Consider the following 7984-nt stretch of genomic DNA (forward strand, 5'->3'; position numbering starts at 1 on the left):
AGATCACAACCATCATTAGAAAGTTACAATATTATCATACAATACCTTTGGCACACTCAAAGTCCACATTTTCATAATCAAGCATGCTTAAAGCTTTAAGTAATGAAGTACACTAAGAGGTCACATATCACAATCAGTTAAATTCCTTTGGTTCAGTTCTATGATATGATTGATTTGCTTATAATGTTTGTCTGATAACACACACAGGACTATAGTGTGTGACACTAATCTACATCAGTAAACTCATTCAGGTAATGTTTCTTTTGAAATTTTTATGTACATCACATAGACCTTCATCCAATGACAACTTGGCATTCAATTGCGAATCTGTGCTCTGTTTTTCACCTACTGCCATTCAAGTGTAAGGTATTGGAGCCTTCTTCACTCTCATGAGCCATCCCCTCACCCTCAATGGCTTGACATAGTAAACACAACCACTCAGCTTGTAGTCGGTGTGTTCAGCAGTAAGCTTAGTACGCTGATTTGGACTTATTCTTTATATACAAATATCAGTGGTATACATTTAGGCACCCATGGGGAGGCGTGGCAGCCCCGGGTAAAATCTGCCCAGCAGACTAATGATGATAGCCAGTCAGGGGCTTTCTTTTGGGCAGTTTCCCCACATCCCTGCTTCACTTGCACAATTCACAAACATTTAGAAAATATTCTCATCGATAGCGGGGTACACAAATTCGGTATCAGAGGTTAAGGTGGATAATGTGGAGGAGGAATACATTGAGACAAAAAAACACCTTCCACATCAGACAGAAAAGTGTTTTTAAGTTTTCTCTCTGAACATAAAAGGCCCATTACCCCAATATTGGATGAGCATTGCAGTGGCTAATAAGAAATAGCCTGCTCTTGTTTTCCTCCAATCTTCTAAACAGAATACCCGATCTTTGTGGAACCTGAACAACATATGGCCAGATGTCCTATCATTGTGCACTAGACAAATAGGTTGGCACAGTAAAGGTGAGGGGACAGCATCATCATCATATAATATTCGAAATCTGCTCTTCCCTATTTATAATATGGTACATTAATAATCAAACCACACATGTGCTATAGAGAACCCAACCAAATCCAATACAATATATATAAATTAAACAGCAAAGTTTACAGCGGGAAAGAATAACCTGCAGTTAAGTAAAATCTCATTTCATTTAACACACCTGCCCCTGGCATCACATGAAAAGCTAGCTCTCTCTCTCTCTCTCACACACACACACACACACACACACACACACACACACACTACTTACTCTGTCCACTAATAAACACTCATCACGGTCAGTTTAGGTCTTCTTCCTTCTCCCAGTGGCATCCCTTGGAGCCATACTTCACAACACAAGTGAAAAGGCACCCATTTTGAGACCACAATGTTCACTGCATCACACAGATTAGAAAGCACCACTTTGAGAGTCTGAAGATCTATAAAATACAGCATTTGAAGAATGACCAGGTGGGCAAGTAACATGACTCATCCTCTTTGTTCGATGTTACAACTATTAGTATGGAAAGTAAGTTACTTGTATATTCCTGCCACAGGTATAAAAATTGTGACACAGTTTATCTGAAGGCTCACAATGTCACTTTCCATAAAAATTTTGAAGCATAAATTTTAAGACTTACTGTTGCAGTATGTGTTGAGCACATAGAATTGCATCAGATTCCACTGTAATGTTAACAGAATGAAAACTACACTGCAGTGTGTGCAGTGCCAAGTTACAGTCAAACAATACTTGTTCTCCATAGCTTGTGAAAAATGGAGATCTTGTCAAACCAGATGGTTTTTCTTTACCTGAATGAGTATACCACTTCTACATTTGTACTGATGCAGCTAATTACTCACTTATACTGTAAACAAAAGACACTGTGCTATACTTCAAATAATGCCTTATACATTATGCTCAGGACTTATAGCAAGCACTACATTTGTCAATAAATATGCCAAAATATTTATTAGGCCCATTGTCAGTCTAATTGGGAGTGTGTTAACTTAAGGCAGCAGTGGAAGGAGTCAGCACAGACAAATGAGCTGTTGATAAGCGTATATAGCATCTGACAAATCTTTACTGCCGAGAAGTTGGCACACTGGCATTCGTGGACTGAGAAATGGTCAATCACCACGGGAGAGAGGTGCGCGAGTCCATTCTGTTTATAATTCTGTCAACACTCAGAAATATTGCATTTGCCTCTCACACAGATTATTTCTCTCGCTGTAATCTATATGATTTATCAAACAAAATATTATAACTTCAAGTTTGTCAGCATGGACGTTCTGCTGAAGAAACATTGTATCTCTTAGAAAATTCTGATGCTGAATCGGAAACTGATGAATCAGGAAGGATGAGTGGAAGAGGATTTAGATGCTGATCTATGTCAATCCTCACATCCACCACCACCACAGCAAGCCCAGTTGAATGCCTCTACAAAGATAGTCACTACAGATGGAACCAAGTGGAAGACTGATAATTTTCTATTTACTGGATGAAGATTGGCTGAGAACATTCTAAAGGAGAAGAGGTCCTGCCACTTGTAATCTTGCCAATGGGTGGATGCTTCTGTCATAAGTGCATTCTGTCTTCCTTTTTGCAAAGCAATGCTACAGTCCTGTGAAGAAACACATGGAATCTAGTGCTTGAAAAGTACTTAAAAAAAGGGGGGGGGGGGACTCCACTGTGTCAGTCGAGGAAGTGGAAAAATTGGTAGGTGTAAGATGCAGGTTCAGGCAATGCATGCCCAACAAACACAAACACAGTCTCACATTTTTGATTATTGACAGTGAAGCAACCATTTGGCGAGTACATTGTTCTACATCTTGTTGAGCCATTTCTAAACTGAGGAAGGTATGTGATAATAGACAACTCTGTCATGTGTTTTCAACTTTTCAACTTGCTAAGCAGCTCAAAAAAAAAGAGGAAACTTCATTAGCTGGTACAATGAACAAGATACATCATCAAATTCCTGATGAGGAAGAGAAGCCCAATGCTGAAATACTTTCCATAACCATGTTGCACCAGACTGGAAACAAAGACTGTATATCAAGAAAAGGAGAAAAAGTCGTTCTCCTGAGTATACTCCATGTTGAAGTAGCAGTAACCAAAGAGTGAAACAAGAATCCTGACACCATAACATTCTACAATGCAGCAAAGCACAGAGTGGATGTAATTGATCAAATGATCTGTAAACAAACTGCAAAGGTTGCATGCAGGACTTGGCTGGTGAATGTCTTTCTACATCTTGGGCTTGGCAGCAATAAATACATGAGTCATCTACAAAATAGTAACGAACAAGAAAATGAGAGGAAAAAGTTATTTTTTCAGCGAACATGTGGACTCAAAGGAGAGAAAGAGCAGGAAGAAGAACAGATAAAAGAAGAGGATATGGGATCAAAATCGTCTACAAAGCAGTAGTAGTGTAAAATCTGCTTCTGCAAAGTCAACAATGCCAATAACAGCTGTTAAAGTGCCACAAAGCTGTGTGCAGAAAATGTGTGTGTGTAAAACAGAAATCATCTTTGCTAAGAGCATCTAGCACAGTCCAATGACTTGAGTAAAAAGTACAACGGAGCCACGGATAGAACTCCTGTGGGTATAATATGGACCAAATATGTTAATATGCTTAGAACCTTCTTCAAATTGTCAGTATATGAAAGTCAACAGTTTAGGAAACCTGGTAGCACCAGCAATGATAAATCGGTAAGATTTTGTTGTTGTTGAAATACATAAGTAATCCAGAATGAGATTTTCACTCTGCAGCGGAGTGTGCGCTGATATGAAACTTCCTGGCAGATTAAAACTGTGTGCCCGACCGAGACTCGAACTCGGGACCTTTGCCTTTCGCGGGCAAGTGCTCTACCAACTGAGCTACCGAAGCACGACTCACGCCCAGTACTCACAGCTTTACTTCTGCCAGTACCTCGTCTCCTACCTTCCAAACTTCACAGAAGCTCTCCTGCGAACCTTGCAGAACTAGCACTCCTGAAAGAAAGGATATTGCGGAGACATGGCTTAGCCACAGCCTGGGGGATGTTTCCAGAATGAGATTTTCACTCTGCAGCGGAGTGTGCGCTGATATGAAACTTCCTGGCAGATTAAAACTGTGTGCCCGACCGAGACTCGAACTCGGGACCTTTGCCTTTCGTGGGCAAGTGCTCTACCAACTGAGCTACCGAAGCACGACTCACGCCCGGTACTCACAGCTTTACTTCTGCCAGTACCTCGTCTCCTACCTTCCAAACTTTACAGAAGCTCTCCTGCGAAAATCTCATTCTGGAAACATCCCCCAGGCTGTGGCTAAGCCATGTCTCCGCAATATCCTTTCTTTCAGGAGTGCTAGTTCTGCAAGGTTCGCAGGAGAGCTTCTGTAAAGTTTGGAAGGTAGGAGACGAGGTACTGGCAGAAGTAAAGCTGTGAGTACCGGGCGTGAGTCGTGCTTCGGTAGCTCAGTTGGTAGAGCACTTGCCCGCGAAAGGCAAAGGTCCCGAGTTCGAGTCTCGGTCGGGCACACAGTTTTAATCTGCCAGGAAGTTTCATATCAGCGCACACTCCACTGCAGAGTGAAAATCTCATTCTGGAAACATCCCCCAGGCTGTGGCTAAGCCATGTCTCCGCAATATCCTTTCTTTCAGGAGTGCTAGTTCTGCAAGGTTCGCAGGAGAGCTTCTGTAAAGTTTGGAAGGTAGGAGACGAGGTACTGGCAGAAGTAAAGCTGTGAGTGCCGGGCGTGAGTCGTGCTTCGGTAGCTCAGTTGGTAGAGCACTTGCCCGCGAAAGGCAAAGGTCCCGAGTTCGAGTCTCGGTCGGGCACACAGTTTTAATCTGCCAGGAAGTTTCATATCAGCGCACACTCCGCTGCAGAGTGAAAATCTCATTCTGGAAACATCCCCCAGGCTGTGGCTAAGCCATGTCTCTGCAATATCCTTTCTTTCAGGAGTGCTAGTTCTGCAAGGTTTCGCAGGAGAGCTTCTGTAAAGTTTGGAAGGTAGGAGACGAGGTACTGGCAGAAGTAAAGCTGTGAGTACCGGGCGTGAGTCGTGCTTCGGTAGCTCAGTTGGTAGAGCACTTGCCTGCGAAAGGCAAAGGTCCCGAGTTCGAGTCTCGGTCGGGCACACAGTTTTAATCTGCCAGGAAGTTTCATACATAAGTAATGTTTTAATAATAGTGTTAAATAATCAATGATATAACTCGCAAAAAGCTAGGCATAAAGTAGTAAAGTCAACACGAAAATATTTTATGCAGGCTCAAAATGACCCCTTTCCACAGTTTTAGGGATGTCAGAAACTTCACCATTCTAGTATCAATTCACTGAAGTCGCTGCCTCCCAGGAAGGTGCAATGACAGTAGTCCACCTTGGAAATCTGTTCACTAGGTTGCCTACTTGCAGGTATGATCTAATAAATGTGGCAGTACCAAAGGGATGACCCGTCTATATGGTCTGACACACCTGCCCCTCAGTGATGCACTCTTCAACTACACCACAGCGCATATGACGAATCCAAACTTGGACTGATGCTCTATCCACTGATGTCATTTTTCTATACATCTTGTAGTTTTTGTGTAGTCATCTTGTGATGTACCACAGGTATTTATGAGTGACCTTGTATTATTAACAATTGTTTGTGATGCATTAAAACTGTTTGCCACGCAGGGACTCTAACCTGGGGTCCTGTGCTGCATACTGTGCTATCTGATCACACCGAGGTGAGAGAAGAGGAGGAGACAGAGGCAGGTGGTGGCCAGGGGGTCATGCAGAGTTCCCGCCTTTGCAATTCAGAAAACCAGGTACTGGTGGGACGAATTCAGATGGCATTGGCCATGAAGCAGTAGTTGAAGACAGGTGTTGTTTCAATGCGTCTGTCTGACACTCGGTGACTACTCTATGAGGTGAGCAGCAATCTATCCTATTCCATAAACCATTGTTTTCAGATTACAGGACTTTGCAGTTCTCTCTCTCAAAAGTTCTAACTGTTGAGAAACTCGGTATGTTACTGCCGTGAGAGTTCAAGAGTAACTGTCAAAGGCAACTGCCAGCAAATTCTCTGGTATTCCCGAGGAACAAACTGCAGCAAGATTGCCAGTGTCACACAACTTACAGCACTGAGATAATAGCTGTTATTGTATCTTACACATTGTGATCAGAAACAGTCTGAAAAGGTTGTAAGGGTGCTGCAGAGTAGGTTGTGCTGGGAAATAATTGTTAAGAAAAAAATTCAGTACCTTGTGCGCTTTCTGAGTTACTTTGCATTGAAGTCAGTCAATCAGGCCATCATGCATTTATTTTAAATGGCCTGCCAGATATAATTAGTGTAAGTTGTTCTCGTAGCATAGATGATAGTGCCAGAGACTGCTCAGCCTTCGGCTCGGGTTTGATCCTACTACAATCCCGTGTCCAATTTTTGTATCACTCTGTTGTTCAGTTTTAGGAAACTGAATAAAGAACACAACTGGTGACACAGTAGCTGGCAGATCACTTGAATTTGCGCACACAACAGCCTGCTTGGCTATCTCCAATGCTAATAAGCTCAAAAAAGGTGCAACATATCTAGTTTTTTCCTTAACAATTATATCTCCACACAACCCACCCTGCAATAACCTTACAAGCTTTTCAGACTGTTTCTGATCACCCTGTAAGTTGTGAGGACAACACCATCAGCTGCATTTACTGGTTTTATTCAAACACAAATTGTTAAGGTGTTACAGTACACCATCTTCAGGTTGTCTTTGATTTTGGGTAATCATAACAATTCCAGGACATCATTATTACACTTTCTGCACAAAGTCCAAAACAACGATGTCCACTAAACTGAAACTTCTTATCACCTGTGGTGTGTACAGTAGCAGTACTAACAGTTTCAGTTGACCTCCAATATTAAGTTATACAATGTGACATTGTGTTCGTGCCATGTCCACACCGCTGTTTGGTCATGCCATTCTGTTGGTATGCACTGTGCATCAGTTGCAAGTATCTCAGTTGCAGTATGAATATGTTAAGGGATTGCTGAATAACAGCTGTATCTATTTCTGTTAATGCTTTCAGATAAACATGTTCTCCTAGTGTATAAAATTTTCTTGGTGCACTTGTCAAATTAATTTTCTATAAGAACTCTGAGCTCTTCTTCATCAGAAAGCAACTTATGAAGAAAATGGTGGATTTTGTCAAAAGTTTCAACTTTTATAGGAACTTAATGCGGCGAGTGCACCAAAAAATTTTAATAATACACATCTGTCATTAAAGATGTTTCGATTATATTCTGTGACTGTTGATGGCAGTAAGAAATCTCACTTGCTCAATAACTCTTATACAATGACTAAGAGACAGCACACAATGAGTAGTCTCTCCATCACTGACATTCCACTACTGATGAGGCAACAAATACTACATAATCCATAATGCAACAGCTTGCCTTCTATGCTGAACTCCTGCACACTTATTGCACATTTTATAAATGGAAAATATATTACTTTCCAGTGCCACTAATGTATTCTGCAAGAGAAAACCTTCTCACAAAGCTGCCATTTGCTTCAGGTCACATTTTGAAGTAGGCACAAGTTTCTTTTGTCACAAACATAGAGCTTATCCTTACTGACACATCATTATCTATACATATAAACATGCACACAGAAAAATACACAAATGCTCATATAATGAGAGGTACTGTCTTATGTAAGGATTAAAATTGTTAAACAACATGAAAAACAGATAATAATAAATGTACATGATACAAACAAAGGCTGATTTGTTACATTAACTGAAAATATATCTTCCTTCAAGGATTTAGAATATTTGATACAAATGGTAACAGAACTACTGACTATTTAATCTGCAGCTATCAACAGAAGAAATTATGCAAGGTATGTAACACAGGTTGAGATAGGATTCTTCAAGGGGGGAGGGGGGGGGGGGGGGGAGGGGGGGTTTAATCACACTAAAACTCAGCTCTGATAATACTTACAGATCCTTCTGAGGCACTACAATAAGAT

The sequence above is a fragment of the Schistocerca americana genome, chromosome 9 (genome assembly GCF_021461395.2).
Source record: "Schistocerca americana isolate TAMUIC-IGC-003095 chromosome 9, iqSchAmer2.1, whole genome shotgun sequence".
In the NCBI taxonomy this organism is placed as follows: domain Eukaryota; kingdom Metazoa; phylum Arthropoda; class Insecta; order Orthoptera; family Acrididae; genus Schistocerca; species Schistocerca americana.